Consider the following 16088-nt stretch of genomic DNA (forward strand, 5'->3'; position numbering starts at 1 on the left):
AGATAAAAAAAATAAGAAAAGGGGCTTTTTCTTCATAAATTTTGATTTGTGTATGAAACATTTTCCTAATAAAATAAAGAGATTTATGACATACTCATGTTCAATTGTGGAATCAGTGTAGTAAAATAATATGTCAAACTTAGTAATTTCAATGGTTGTATGCAATTTGAGGCCAAGATATAGTTATACATCAGTCCAGAACACTTCACTATATAAACAATTACAGAATAAGTGTTCAATAGATTCAGTTTCTAGTTCACAAAAACTGCATTCACTGGTAACGTCAAATATATATTTAGAAATCAAGCTATTACACGGATAGAATCTATGGATTATCTTAAAGGAGATCTCCTTTACTTTATTGGTCACCATAAATCTGTGTGGAGTGAGCCAAGCACGGCGCCAGTTTACATCAAACGATGAAGCCCAACAAAATATCGCAGAGGGAATAGACTTCCTGTAGAAAATATCCCTTATTAAACGATTGTTGAATTTCGTATCTAGTAGACCAATGCCATTCAACTGAATATCGCTTACAATCGGAGATATTCCAAAATATGCATTATTCTGAAGTAAAGTTTTATCCCACTAGGTATAGCTTTAATAACAGTGTCATATTCCTTGCTTGAAACCTCAAAGTTGTATCTTTCCATAAATTCTCTCTGTGTAAATAGATTCCCGCTGTTATTAACTAATTGGCTGACAAGAACAATGTTTTTCGAAAACCATTTAGGGTTAAATAACATCTTATTTCTATGTAATATCGACCCATTGTTCCATATAAAACATTTATGAGGTGAAAAGTTGTGTTTATACAACAAAGCCCAGCACATTAAAGCCTGCTTGTGAAAAACCGCCAGTTTCACAGGAAGTTTAACCACAATATATGGACATTGTAGTAAAAAATTAAGCCCTCCGAGCTTCTGAAAAACAAAATGAGGTATAATATTCCAGAAACGATGAGGATTTTTTATGTATCTTTTAACCGAGTTGACCTTTGATATCTGATTGAAGAGAGTGAAATCTAAGACATTTAGACCGACATCACAAACCCTGTTGGTGATAACATCTCTTTTTATCTTATGTAGCTTGTTTTTCCATATGAAGTTGTACAAATGCCTATCTAAGGTACAGCAAGTGGATTTGGGAATGTCAATAGATGAAAAAAGATAGGATGCACGAGATAGCCCCTCAGCTTTGGATGGGGAGCAGGAGTAGGTGTGACAATTCCTTATTGTTTAGCGCCTTCCCCATTTTCCTTGGCACATTTCCTTATCACACACGTATACACTGTACATAACTCAATTAATCTCTCTCTCTTTCTCTCTCTCTCATTCTCTTTCTCTCTCTCTTTCTCTCTCTCTCATTCTCTTTCTCTTACTCTCTTTCGTTCTCGTTCTCTTTCTCCCTCTCCCTCTCTCTCTCGTTCTTGTTGTCTCTCGTTCTCTCTCATTCTCTCTCTCTTTCGTTCTCTTTCTCTCTCTCTTTCTCTCGTTCTTTTTCTGTCTCTCTCTCTCTTTCTCTCTCTCTCAATTCAATTTCAATTTCAATTTAAGGGGCTTTATTGTCATGGGAAACATATGTTTACATTGCCAAAGCAAGTGAAATAGATAATAAACAAAAGTGAAATAAACAATAGAAAATCTACAGTAAACATTACACTCACAAAAGTTCCAAAATAATGTAATGATGTGCAAATAGTTAAAGTACAAAAGGGAAAATAAATACCACATAAATATAGGTTGTATTTACAATGGTGTTTGTTCTTCACTGATTGCCCTTTTCTTGTGGCAACAGGTCACAAAGCTTGCTGCTGTGATTACACACTGTGGGGAGTTTATCAAAATTGGATTGGTTTTCAAATTCTTTGTAGGTCTGTGTAATCTGAGGGAAATATGTGTCTCTAATATGGTCATACATTTGGCAGGAGGTTAGGAAGTGCAGCTCAGTTTCCACCTCATTTTGTGGCCAGTGTGCAAAGAGCCTGTCTTCTTTTGAGAGACAGGTCTGCCTTCAGCGGCCTATCTCAATAGCAAAGCTATGCTCACTGAGTCTGTACATAGTCAAAGATTTCCTTCATTTTGGGTCAGTCACAGTGGTCAGGGTTAGGGTTAGGGTTAGGGTTAGGGTTAGCCTTAAACTCTATGTTTGGCCTTAAACTCTATGTCATTCTAGTTTGCTCTGTTGTTTTTGTCAATTCTTTCCAATGTGTCAAGTAATAATTTTTTTGTTTTCTCATGATTTGGTTGTGTCTAGTTGTGTTACTGTCCTGGGGCTCTGTGGAGTGTGTTTGTTAGGAACAGCTTGCTTAGGGAACAGCTTGCTTAGGGTGCCCCACCTGGACAAAATGAACACCTATGTGAGAATGCTATTCATTGACTACAGCTCAGCGTTCAACACCATAGTACCCTCAAAGCTCATCACTAAGCTAAGGAACCTGGGACTAAACACCTCCCTCTGCAACTGGATCCTGGACTTCCTGACGGGCCGCCCCCAGGTGGTGAGGGTAGGTAGCAACACATCTGCCACGCTGATCCTCAACACTGGAGCTCCGCAGGGGTGCGTGCTCAGTCCCCTCCTGTACTCCCTGTTCACCCACGACTGCATGGCCAGGCACGACTCCAACACCATCATTAAGTTTGCTGACGACACAACAGTGGTAGGCCTGATCACCGACAACGACGAGACAGCCTAGAGGGAGGAGGTCAGAGACCTGGCCGGGTGGTGCCAGAATAACAACCTATCCCTCAACGTAACTAAGACAAAGGAGATGATTGTGGACTACAGGAAAAGGAGCACCGAGCACATCCCCATTCTCATCGACGGGGCTGTAGTGGAGCAGGTTGAGAGCTTCAAATTCCTTGGTGTCCACATCAACAACAAACTAGAATGGTCCAAACACACCAAGACAGTTGTGAAGAGGGCACGACAAAGCCTATTCCCCCTCAGGAAACTAAAAAGATTTGGCATGGGTCCTGAGATCCTCAAAAGGTTCTACAGCTGCAACATCAAGGGTCCTGAAATCCTCAAAAGGTTCTACAGCTGCAACATCGAGAGCATCCTGACTGGTTGCATCACTGCCTGGTACGGCAATTGCTCGGCCTCCGACCGCAAGGCACTTCAGAGGGTAGTGCGTCCGGCCCAGTACATCCAGGACCCCTGCCACCCCAGTCATAAAATGTTCTCTCTACTACCGCATGGCAAGCGGTACCGGAGTGCCAAGTTGTTAAAGGAATTTTATATCTTGATGATAATAATCAATAATCAATTCACCTTGACTAATGCCCAAGGTTTGTAAGACACTGGGTTAAATAATTAGGCAAGGACTAAGCTTGTAGCTTTATTCATGAGAACGTTCTGAGGTCAGGATAACAAAACAGTCATTTTATAGTTATTGCTTACTTACGCACATGCATTTACACACAAACTGTTGGTGACCTGCATCCCCCAATGACTTCCCACACTGTTTATCACTACCTAGCTCAGCCTGTTCCTTTCCCTCAAGGTTAGGAACCCTTTGAAGTTTTACTCCCTTTACCATCTGTCCCCTGCTCTCTAATACTAATTGCATACACACACATTTCTTTCCCTCTCCAGTGGTTCCTGGACTTTCTGGAACTAATCAGACCAATCGATCACTACATTGATCATTACATTGATTATTCATTAACCATGCTGTATGACTAATAATTCATCATGGTTTATTGATCCATTTACCTTTATTAGATAATTCTCTTATCACAAGTCTAGGACAAAAAGGCTTCTCAACAGTTTTTACCCCCAAGCCATAAGACTCCTGAACAGATAACCAAATGGTTACCCGGACTATTTGCATTGTGTGCCCCCCCAACCCCTCTTTTACGCTGCTGCTACCCTCTGTTTATCTTATATGCATAGTCACTTTAACTATACATTCATATACATACTACCTCAATTGGCCCGACCAACCAGCACTCCCACACATTGGCTAACCGGGCTATCTGCATTGTGTCCCACCACCCGCCAACCCCTCTTTTATGCTACTGCTACTCTCTGTTCATCATATATGCATAGTCACTTTAACCATATCTACATTTTCATACTACCTCAATCAGCCTGACTAACCGGTGTCTGTATATAACCTTGCTACTCTTATATTCAAATGTATTTTTACTGTTGTTTTATTTCTTTACTTACCCACACACACACACACACACACACACACACACACACACACACACACACACACACACACACACACACACACACACACACACACACACACACACACACACACACACACACACACACACACACACACACACACACACACACACACACACACATACCTTTTTTTCGCACTATTGGTTAGAGCCTGTAAGTAAGCATTACGATGTAAGGTCTACACCTGTTGTATTCAGCGCATGTGACAAATAAACTTTGATTTGATTTGATTCTCAAGGTTCATTTCTCTGTAGGTGATGTCTGTTATGGAAGGTTCGGAAATCGCTTCCTTTTAGGTGGTTGTAGAATTTAACAGTTTTTGGGGGGATTTTAAACATTAATGGGTATCGGCCTAATTCTGCTCTGCATGCATTATTTGGTGTTTTACATTGTACACGGAGGATATTTTGGCAAAATTCTGCATGCAGAGTCTCAATTTGGTGTTTGTCCCGTTTTGTGAATTCTTGGTTGGTGAGCGATGTGAGAGAAAAATTACGTATTTACCTGATTTGTTTAATATTAATAGTTAACAACTATATGCTTAACAAATAGTGAGAGATATTCATGACTACTAATGCATTGCCTATGTAAAGTGTTGGTTCCTCTCTTCCACAGTCACTCCCCACAGCTGGTCTAGGCATGTAGTCAAGGACATTCTTTGCAACTACTGGATGGAGCTAACTTGAGGGACAGAACAACCTGTTATTGTTTCACACGGCATAAGACAAAGAGCCTCTGAGAGTGACCACAGTTCTTCAGTCCATCCTGTTCTTTTACTGTCTTCCAAGGGCACAGCTGTGTGGAGATATGAAGAGAACAGAGGCTGGCTTGGTAGAGAAAGGACTAACGGATCTGTCGTTGTCACTTGTTTGTGCGCTATGACCTCACACACCTGATACACATAGCCACAAGAAGAAAACAAGGTAGCTTATGATGCCAGATCTACCGGGGCAGTTTTGGGGTTTCTATAGAAACCACTTGTGTTTCTGTATTATTCGGGTTCTCAATGATCACAGGTGGGTGGTCATTGACCAGCTTCATTATTGCAACAATTAATTGATATTGAAGTATTATTGTTGGAAGAAAGAACAAAGTCTCTTCTTATTGGTTAGAATTTCCACCACAGCAGACCCCAGACCTCACAACCATAAAGGGCTCTATAACTGATTCAAGTATTTTTAGGCAGATCCTAATTGATAAATCCAATTTTATGTTCCTTTTGATGGCATAGAAGGCCCTTCTTGCCTTGTCTCTCAGATCATTCACAGCTTTGTGGAAGTCACTGTGACGCTGATGTTTAGGCCGAGGTATGTATAGTTTTTTGTTTGCTTTAGGGCAATAGTGTCTTGATGGAATTTGTGATGAACGATGAAAATGTGTGTGTTTTTTGCCAATTTTAACGGCACACTCGTTGTTTGTGTACATGGATTTTATAATGTCGTATGTTTTTCCCCCAACACCACTTTCCATCAATTTGTATAGCAGACCCTCATGCCAAATTGAGTTGAATTCAACAAAGCATGAGAAGACTTTGCCTTTGTTTTGGTTTGTTTGTTTGTCAATTAGGGTCTCTCTCTCGCGCGCTCTCTCTCGCGCTCTCTCTCTCATTCTCTTTCTCTCTCTTTCACACGCACAACACTGAAACTGTGTATAAACTGAAACCTTTCTCCTAATGCAATGTGATATACAGTCAGTAACATTAATGCCCTGAGGAATAGCTAGTAACAATGTTAGGTAATGTGTGACTTTTTGCACAAGGGAGGGCTTTATAGATTAATTGAATGCAGTTTTTCAACCTATGCAACGTTAAAGAGGACCATCATAATTAATGATAGAGAAAGCAATGATGCGTGCAAAATCCTGTCACCCATGATAAAACAAAATGCACTATGTAAACTGCATCTAACGGCTTTAATGAACTGGCAGACGCATTAATGTAGATGACGTCGCCATGTTGGACCGGAATGAACGTCGAATGAATGACCTGCATTCTAGTGAGAGGCATAAGCTGTACAGGAAGCCTGTACAGAATACAAATATTCCAAAACATGCATCCTGTTTACGACAAGGAACTAATACTGCAACAAACAAAAAAATCTAATCAACTAACTTTTTGTCCTGAAAACAAAGTGTTATATTTGGGGAAAATCCAATCCAACACATTTCTGTGTACCACTCTCCATATTTTCAAGCATAGTGGTGGCTGCACCATGTTATGGGTATGCTTGTAATCGTTAAGCACTAGGGAGTTTTTCAGGATAAAAAAATAAATGGAATGGAGCTAAGCACAGGCAAAATCCTAGAGGAAAACCTGGTTCAGTCTGACTCCACCAGACAGTGGGAGAGGAATTCACCTTTCAGCATGACAATAACCTAAAACACAAGGCCAAATCTACACTGGAGTTGCTTATCAAGAAGACAGTGAATGTTCCTTAGTGGCCGAGTTACAGTTTTGACTTTAATCTGCTTGAAAATCTATGACAAGACTTGAAAATGGTTGTCTTGCAATGATCAACAAACAATTTGACAGAGCTTGAAGAATATTTTACTGCGAAAGGTGATTATAACATGTATTGAGTCAGGGGTGTGAATGCTTCTGTAAATGAGATATTTCTGTATTTCATTTTTAGTAAATCTGCAAAAATGTATAAAACATGTTTTCACTTTGTCATTATGGGGTGTGTGTAGGTGGGTGAGGGAGAAAAATATTCAATCAGAGTATCGTGATAAGCTTCTATTCTGTCAAAACCTGTAGGTGAATTTCGTGGATAACTCTGTCATTTCTTTCTTCACTATTTTTGTTCACTTAAAGTTTTTTGGACTGAAGCTAGCGCAACATCCTTTTGGAATTTATTTGGTCCCTTTCATTATCATTTCACACTTTCCAACCTCATGATACCAATATCCTCATCAATAGATGGATGACTGAATTCAGTGCTGGTAATATGAGAGGGTGGGGAAAGTTAAGTAGCCTATATAGTCTGTGATGACTTTGTGAGATGAAAAAGGTGCGATGCTTCTCTAACCAAACTGCAGCTAGCAGAGTTTCAGCAACAAGGATAGCGGCGGAATTCCTGTGGTGTGATGTTCAGAACCACATGAAATTGGACAGCAAGTGACTGTGAGGCAGTGCAGAGCATCCACTCCACAACAACCTCAGCTTTGTAAATAATAGGGACTACGTACATCTGTAAAAGAGAAAAATAGACTTCTCAAGGTACAGTATTATGGTTAAGTGTCTTGCTCAAGGGCCACATCAACAGATTTTACACCTAGTCTGCTGAGGGATTCGAACCAGCGACCTTTACTTACAGGTCCAACGGTCTTGCTTGCCCTTGCCAAGCCAGTGGACTTATTTAGAATGCAGGATGCCAGCTTCCTGACCACGTCGAGCCAAACATCTCTACCAGTCCTCCTGTCTGGCACGGTGCCTTACAGAGAGAGAGAGAATGAAATGTGCTTCATGCCTGCTCAGGACTTGTGGCGTTCTGGAAGCAAGGTTTCCCAGTCCCCAGGTGTCTTGTCTATCTATAGCAGTCTGAATTGATTAAGAGATAAATCTCCCTCAATCTGTCTGCCGTCTCACTTAGTCTGTAATTGGATTGTGTTGTGGATCAGAGTTGGGTTCTAAGAGACTCCCAGTTAAACTCACAGGAGAATCTTTTGAGAGGTTGGCTATGATGGGGCACGCCAGAGAAGCATCAGAAAGGCATCCTACACTCTTAAAACAAAAAGGTGCTATCTTGTACCTAAAAGTGTTATTCAGCTGTCCCCATAGCAGAACACTTTGAAGGACCCTTTTTGGTACCAGGTTAAACTTTTTTGGTTCCAGGTAGAGCCCTTTTGGGTTACATGTAAAACCATTTTCACAGAGGGTTCTACATGTAACCGAAAAGGGTTCTACCTGGAACCAAACTGGGTTCTATCTGGAACCAAAAGGGTTCTCCTATGGGGACAGCCGTTTGGAACCCTTTTTTCGAATAGTGTACCGACTGGCACTGCACTCTCTGGCATTGCAAATGTATTGAGACTGTGGCAGTTGTTATTGCCCACAAAAGCCTATGCTCAAACACGGATATTTACAAACTCCTCAGATACTTGGAAACTCCAGGGCTACTTGTACACTTAGTATTGGAAATAATGGCTACAGTATAGAATAATATCTGGCACCTCTTTCTAGGCATTCTTAGTCTGGCTGATACCAAACTTGTGTTATACCATGTGTGCTATACCAACTAGCCTAAGTCATCCAGGGTATGTTTAAGCAATAAGGCCTGAGGGGGTGTGGTATATGGCCAATATACCACGGCTAATGGCTGTTCTTAAGCACGACACAACGCGGAGTCCCTGGATACAGCCCTTAGCTGTGATATATTGGCCATATACCACAAACCCCTGAGGTGCCTTATTGCTTTTATAAACTGCTTACCAGCGTAATTAGAGCAGTAAAAATAATTGTTTTGTCATACCCATGGTATACGGTCTGATGGCTTTCAGCCAATCAGCATTCAGAGCTCGAACCACCTGGTTTATAATTGAAAATAGAACATGTCACGTCTTACTGTATATGTCACTCATCTAAAGTGACTTCCAGATCCACATGACATCAATGGTTGTACTACGAAAAGTTCACGTCTCATATGAGTACATAGACCTGACTGAGTTTGGGGCTTTTCACAGAGGTTGTCAGGATGATGCAGAGGAACTCCTTGAATCATATTTCTGGTTCTTCTGCTGGAGAGGACAGGTGTTAGGATCCCTAATCCAATGAGATGAGATGAGAAGGCTTCCAGGAGTCAAATGTTGGCCCAGTGGAGTTGTTAGAGTTGAGCTCAAACTTTGCGTGTGTGTGCGGACAGAGAGGGGATGTGACAGTATTTTAAAGGTTTGGGGGAGTATGACATGGTAAGTGAATGGTATATAGCTCGATGTTGTGAAGTGAATGAATGAAGTGCACACCAAACCTGAACTCACTCACCACTTTAAAAATATTTGACTCCAGAACAACTATTTAAGACAGAGCTTAACGGTAAGGGGATTACCTTAATTACAAAGAACTTTACTATAGCAGTATCCGCTCACATGACTACAGGTATAGACGCCCTATAACGTCACCTGAAATCAGAAACAAATCAAGGCAAGGCCAGGAGGTTGTGCCCTTGTGAGACCTAGGAGAACTAAACAGGATAACCAGATAAGGTAGAGAACACCATTAATAACAGTAACACTAAGCAAGGAAGGCAGCCTTGATGCATGCTGTTTTCGAAGAACCCTAAATATTGGAGGCTTAGCACACTCTGTTCAAAGATGGACAACAAAACTCACAACTAGCAATGAAAAGTGACTGGCAAATAGATGACATTCATTTTCAAGTAGAAACATCTTCATAAACATGATTTCTTCCTCGTTCAAACTGATTTCAATGTCTTTCAAAGCTGTCACTTCAACACATGATTGAAACTTAATGGTCTTGGTGTGTGAATAACAGGAGCGAGTTTTAAAGTTATCTCAATCGACTTATGTTTTAATTGGTTTCTAACAAAGGTGTTAGCCTTGGTGCCTGGGTAATTATTGGTGTTAGGTTTAGTGGTAGGGTTGCATCTGCCTGTGTCACGTCCTGACCAGTAATAGGGGTTATTTGTATTGTAGTTTGGTCAGGACGTGGCAGAGGGTATTTGTTTTATGTGGTTCAGGGTGGTGGTTTGTTTAGAAGGGTGTTTGATTTATTATTTCTGGGTTTTGGGTTATGTTCTATGTTTTTTGTATTTCTATGTTCTCTCTAGTTTAGTATTTCTATGTCTAGGTAATTGGGTGTTGGACTCTCAATTGGAGGCAGGTGTTTTTAGTTGCCTCTTATTGGGAGTCCTATATATAGGTCTGTGTTTTGTTTGTGTTTTGGGGGAGATTGTTTCTGTGTATAGCGGCAAGCCTTACAGGACTGTGATTTGCTGTTGGTTTATGTGTTTATTTTTGGTTCACCTTCTTTGCCAACTAAATAAAAAAGAAGATGATTGCACATATCCCCGTTGGTCTTGGTCCGCTTTATCCGACGACAACCGTTACAGCCTGAGTGCAGTTATTTAAGGACCAAGATGGTTAGATTTAGGATGGTTGTGAAAAATAAATACAATACCATATTTCCTTCCGTAAATCATAATAGTTTATTAATTGGTTCAAAATTAAAAACACATTTATTCAAATTGCAAAATGTGAGGAATTTAATTTGTCAAGTGGGGAAATTGCAATTGCTAAAACATGCAAAAGCTGTTAATTGTAAGAACCTTAATTTAATTTCCCCTCATTACAGTAATATCACCAGGTACTTCATTGTGTGTCCAGGGGTCACTTTTCAAGTCATTTCATGGAGCATCTGTTAAGGTACGTAGACCTGCATGTCCTAGCAGGGAGGGAGTGTTCTGATATGCTCTGTGGGACCAACATTTCACAAAGATACCAGTTTCTCTTTGCTTCAGTGTCTCATAAGTGGAAGTCCACACTTGCGTAGGAAGTTCCGTAACACTTTGCTATGTATGATGCCTTGTTAGCATGTCATAAGGATCCAGATATACAGTTGAAGTCGGAAGTTTACATACACCTTAGCCAAATACATTTAAACTCAGTTTTTCACAATTCCTGATATTTAATCCTAGTAAAAATTCCCTGTCTTAGGTCAGTGAAGATCACCACTTTATTTTAAGAATGTGAAATGTCAGAATAATAGAGAGAATGATTTATTTCAGCTTTTATTTCTTTCATCACATTCCCAGGGGGTCAGAAGTTTACATACACTCAATTAGTATTTGGTAACATTGCCTTTAAATTGTTTAACTTGGGTCAAACGTTTCGGGTAGCCTTCCACAAGCTTCCCACAACAAGTTGGGTGAATTTTGGCCCATTTCTCCTGACAGAGCTGGTGTAACTGAGTCAGGTTTGTAGGCCTTTCTATAGGATTGAGGTCAGGGCTTTGTGCTGGCCACTCCAATATCTTGATTTGTTGTCCTTGCTGCAGGGGGTACCGAACTGTTGGCCGGGTTTGGGGTAGCCAGGTGGAAAGCATGGCCAGCCGTAGAGAAAGGCTTATTGAAATTCTCGATTATTGTGGATTTATCAGTGATGACAGTGTTTCCTAGACTAAGTGCAGTGGGCAGCTGGGAGGAGGTGCTCTTATTCTCCATGGACTTTACAGTGTCCCAAAACTTTTTGGAATTAGTGCTGCAGGATGCAAATTTCTGCTTGAAAAGCTAGCCTTTGCTTTCCTAACTGACTGTGTATATTGGTTCCTGACTTCCCTGAAAAGTTGTATATTGCGGGGACTATTTGATGCTAGTGCAGTACGCCACAAGATGTTTTTGTGCTGGTCAAGGGCAGTCAAGTCTGGAGTGAACCAGGGGCTATATCTGTTCTTAGTTCTACATTTTTTGAAAGGGGCATGCTTGTTTAAGATGGTGAGGGAAACACTTTTAAAGAACAACCAGGCATCCTCTACTGACGGGATGAGGTCAATATCCTTCCAGGATACCCGGGCCAGGTCGATTAGAAAGGCCTGCTTGCAGAAGTGTTTTAGGGAGCGTTTGACAGTGATGAGAGGTGGTCGTTTGACCGCGGACCCATAACGGACGCAGGCAATGAGGCAGTGATTGTTGAGATCTCGTTTGGAAACAACAGAGTTGTATTTAGAGGGCAAGTTGGTCAGGATGATATCTATGAGGGTGCCCATGTTTACGGATTTGGGATTGTACCTGGTAGGTTCCTTGATAATTTGTGTGCGATTAAGGGCATCTAGCTTAGATTGTAGGACGGCCGGGGTGTTAAGCATATCCCAGTTTAGGTCACCTAACAGTACGAACTCTGACGATAGAGGATGGTGTCCAGGGCACAGCTGGGAGCTGAGGGGGGTCTATAACAAGCGGCTGATGTCTTGAGATGTTGCTTCAATATATCCACATAATTTCCCTCCCTCATGATGCCATCTATTTTGTGAAGTGCACCTGTCCCTCCTGTAGCAAAGCACCCCTACAACATGATGCTGCCACCCCCGTGCTTCACAGTTGGGATGGTGTTCTTCGGCTTGCAAGCCTCCCCTTTTTTCCTCCAAACATAACAATGGTCATTATGGCCAAACAGTTCTATTTTTGTTTCATCAGACCAGAGGACATTTCTCCAAAAAGTACGATCTTTGTCCCCATGTGCAGTTGTAAACCATAGGCTGGATTTTTTTATGGCGGTTTTGGAGCAGTGGCTTCTTCCTTGCTGAGCAGCCTTTCAGGTTATATTGATATAGGACTCATTTTACTGTGGATATAGAAACTTTTGTACCTGTTTCCTCCAGCATCTTCACGAGGTCCTTTGCTGTTGTTCTGGGATTGATTTGCACTTTTCTCGCCAAAGTACGTTCATCTCTAGGAGATAAAACGCGTCTCCTTCCTGAGCGGTATGACGGCTGCGTGGTCCCATGGTGTTTATACTGCGTACTATTGTTTGTACAGATGAAAGTGGTACCTTCAGGCGTTTGGAAATTGCTTCCAAGGATGAACCAGACTTGTGGAGGTCTACATTTTTTTCTGAGGTCTTGGCTGATTTCTTTTGATTTTCCCATGATGTCAAGCAAAGAGGCATTGCGTTTGAAGGTAGGCCTTGAATTACATCCACAGGTATACCTCCAATTGACTCAAATAATGTGAATTAGCATATCAGAGGCTTCTAAATCCATGTCATCATTTTCTGGAATTTTCTAAGCTGTTTAAGGCACGGTCAACTTAGTGTGTGTAAACTTCTGACCCACTGGAAGTGTGAAAGTGAAAAAATATGTCTGTAAATAATTGTTGGAAAAATTACTTGTGTCATGCACAAAGTAGATGTACTAACGACTTGCCAAAACTATAGTTTGTTAACAAGAAATGTGTGGAGTGGTTGAAAAACGAGTTTTAATGACTCCAACCTAAATGTATGTAAACTTCCGACTTCAACTGTATAGAGAGACATGATATAAGCCTTATAATGAGACACTAGCTAAGTTTCCATTAACTTGTCCAGTGATTTCTTGTCGACATTTAGAAAGTTAGCATGGAAAGTAGATTGCCGGCCAATTGCCTGCCATGGTGCGTTTCCATTAAACTGTGTTGTGTTGATAAAAACAGCTGGACGTAATGATGTCACAAGTAACGCCTAACACTTTTTCTCAAAAACCTAGTTGAGTATGTTGAATAAAGTGGTTGAAGTGTTTCCATTATCCATTTAGGCAAATTGTGCATTAATAAAGTGGCGACAGCCTGTATGCCGTCCCACAAATCTGTTTCATGTCTCAGGTAGCCCGCAAAAGCCAGCATGGATAGAATGCAAGAGGTGACCTAATATTCTTTATAATAATTCAATGGTCCGTGCCATTGTAGGCACGTAGGCCTAGTAGAGATCAGAAACAATTTGATTGCAATGTAAAGCAATACATCTTCTTGATGCTCCAGGACACATCATAAGCAATTCTTGTCTTGCAAAAAAACATTGTTTTTATAGTTTAATAAATGTATTTAGTTTTCATTCGAAAAACAGCATTTCCATCATGATTTATCTCAATAACGAAATGTCTACAAAAACCAACCCACCCTTGTTGAACTGATAATATTTGTTTGATCTGCTGTTGTCTTACATCTGCCATTTCCATGAAAAATGTTGCACTGATTTTTTTGCGACACTGCTTTTGTCAATGGAAAACTGCCAGGTATTATCCTGGACTAGTGTTATTATTATCCTGGACTACTGTTATTATTATCCTGGACGACTATTATTATTATCCTGGACGACTATTATTATTATCCTGGACTAGTGTTATTATTATCTTGGACTACTATTATTATTATCCTGGACGACTATTATTATTATCCTGGACTACTGTTATTATTATCCTGGACTACTGTTATTATTATCCTGGACTACTATTATTATTATCCTGGACTACTGTTATTATTATCCTGGACTACTGTTATTATTATCCTGGACTACTGCTATTATTATCCTGGACAACTGTTATTATTATCCTGGACTACTGTTATTATTATCCTGGACTACTGGTATTATTATCCTGGACTACTGTTATTATTATCCTGGAATACTGTTATTATTATCCTGGACTACTATTATTATTATCCTGGAATACTGTTATTATTATCCTGGACTACTGTTATTATTATCCTGGACTACTATTATTATTATCCTGGAATACTGTTATTATTATCCTGGACTACTATTATTATTATCCTGGATTACTGTTAATATTATCCTGGACGACTATTATTATTATCCTGGACTACTATTATTATTATCCTGGACTACTATGACAGGTTCTGCAGGAGAGTCTCAGCAGGGTCAGTGACATCAGAGTGACACAGACAGGTTGCCCTGGCGATTAACATGATTGTGAAGTCTGCTGAAGCTGAGTGCTGGGGCCTCTGAACCAAATCTGGGTTGCGACAGTCATCAATCAGGACCTTGATGGACGACCTGACAGTCACTACAGTCAATGCCAGGATACAATTGGATTCTGCAAGGGCTGGAGAAGCTGTTTCGAATGGGCCAGGATGAGCTTCAAGCCAACAAAGTCGAGTTCCATGGTGCTGAAGAATGGCAAGGTCGTGGAAAGATTACGCTTCAACATTGCAGGAAAGTTGATCCCAACCATCTCGGAAAAGCCAGTAAAGAGCTTTGGTAAGATGGTCACCCTGGTCTCAGAGTCCACAAAGACCGTTATCATTCTGGAACTGACAGTCCCTTGGGAAGACCGTCTAGAAGAGGTGTACAAGAAGAAGAGGGCCAAGTACAAGGGACTGGTCATCGACTGCTGCAAGCAGGGTTGGAAGGCACATGCCTATCGAAGTAGGCTGCAGGGGTTTTGCTCGGCAATCCCTTCACAGAGCAGCACACTCAGCATCACTGGAGAGCCATCACCAGCACCAACGAGGCAGCATCACTGGAGAGCCATCACCAGCACCAACGAGGCAGCATCACTGGAGAGCCATCACCAGCACCAACGAGGCAGCATCACTGGAGAGCCATCACCAGCACCAACGAGGCAGCATCACTGGAGAGCCATCACCAGCACCAACGAGGCAGCTGAAAAAGCCACTTGGACGCAAGTCGAGGTCTGATCAACCTTGGCTGGGTTGCCTGGGCGAGGGCGTCTGATGTTGAAAGACCTGAAACACCCATTGAACCCAGGTTACATCACTTATGATGTGTCCAGGATACATTGTAAGGTTGATAAATTATAGCAAGTAATAACAAGTAATAAAGCATTATAACCGGAATGCTTTAGGCAAAGTGTTACCGAGATGTGAACATCAACAGTGGTTAAAAAAAAGTCCATATTTTTGTTCATGCAACCTCAAATGTATAGTTCTAGCCTGAGCAGATATTATTAGATGAACACAGTATAGCACTCTGCAGATATTGTTAGATGAACACAGTACAGCACTAAGCAGATATTGTTAGATGAACACAATATTTAAGTTAATTCAGCTAAACTAGTAATGTAGCCAACATATAAGATATGTTTTGCAAACTGAAAATATACACTACCGTTCAAAAGTTTGGGGTCATTTAGAAATGTCCTTGTTTTCCATGAAAACATACATGAAATGAGTTGCAAAATGAATAAGAAATATAGTCAAGACGTTGACAAGGTTATAAATAATGATTTTTAATTGAAATAATAATTGTGTCCTTCAAACTTTGCTTTCGTTAAAGAATCCTCCATTTGCAGCAATTACAGCCTTGCAGACCTTTGGCATTCTAGTTGTCAATTTGTTGAGGAGATTTCACCCCATGCTTCCTGAAGCACCTCCCACAAGTTGGATTGGCTTGATGGGCACTTCTTACGTACCGTCGAGCTGCAG

Source organism: Salmo salar, chromosome 11 (assembly GCF_965601325.2).
Source record: "Salmo salar chromosome 11, fSalSal1, whole genome shotgun sequence".
Classification (NCBI taxonomy): domain Eukaryota; kingdom Metazoa; phylum Chordata; class Actinopteri; order Salmoniformes; family Salmonidae; genus Salmo; species Salmo salar.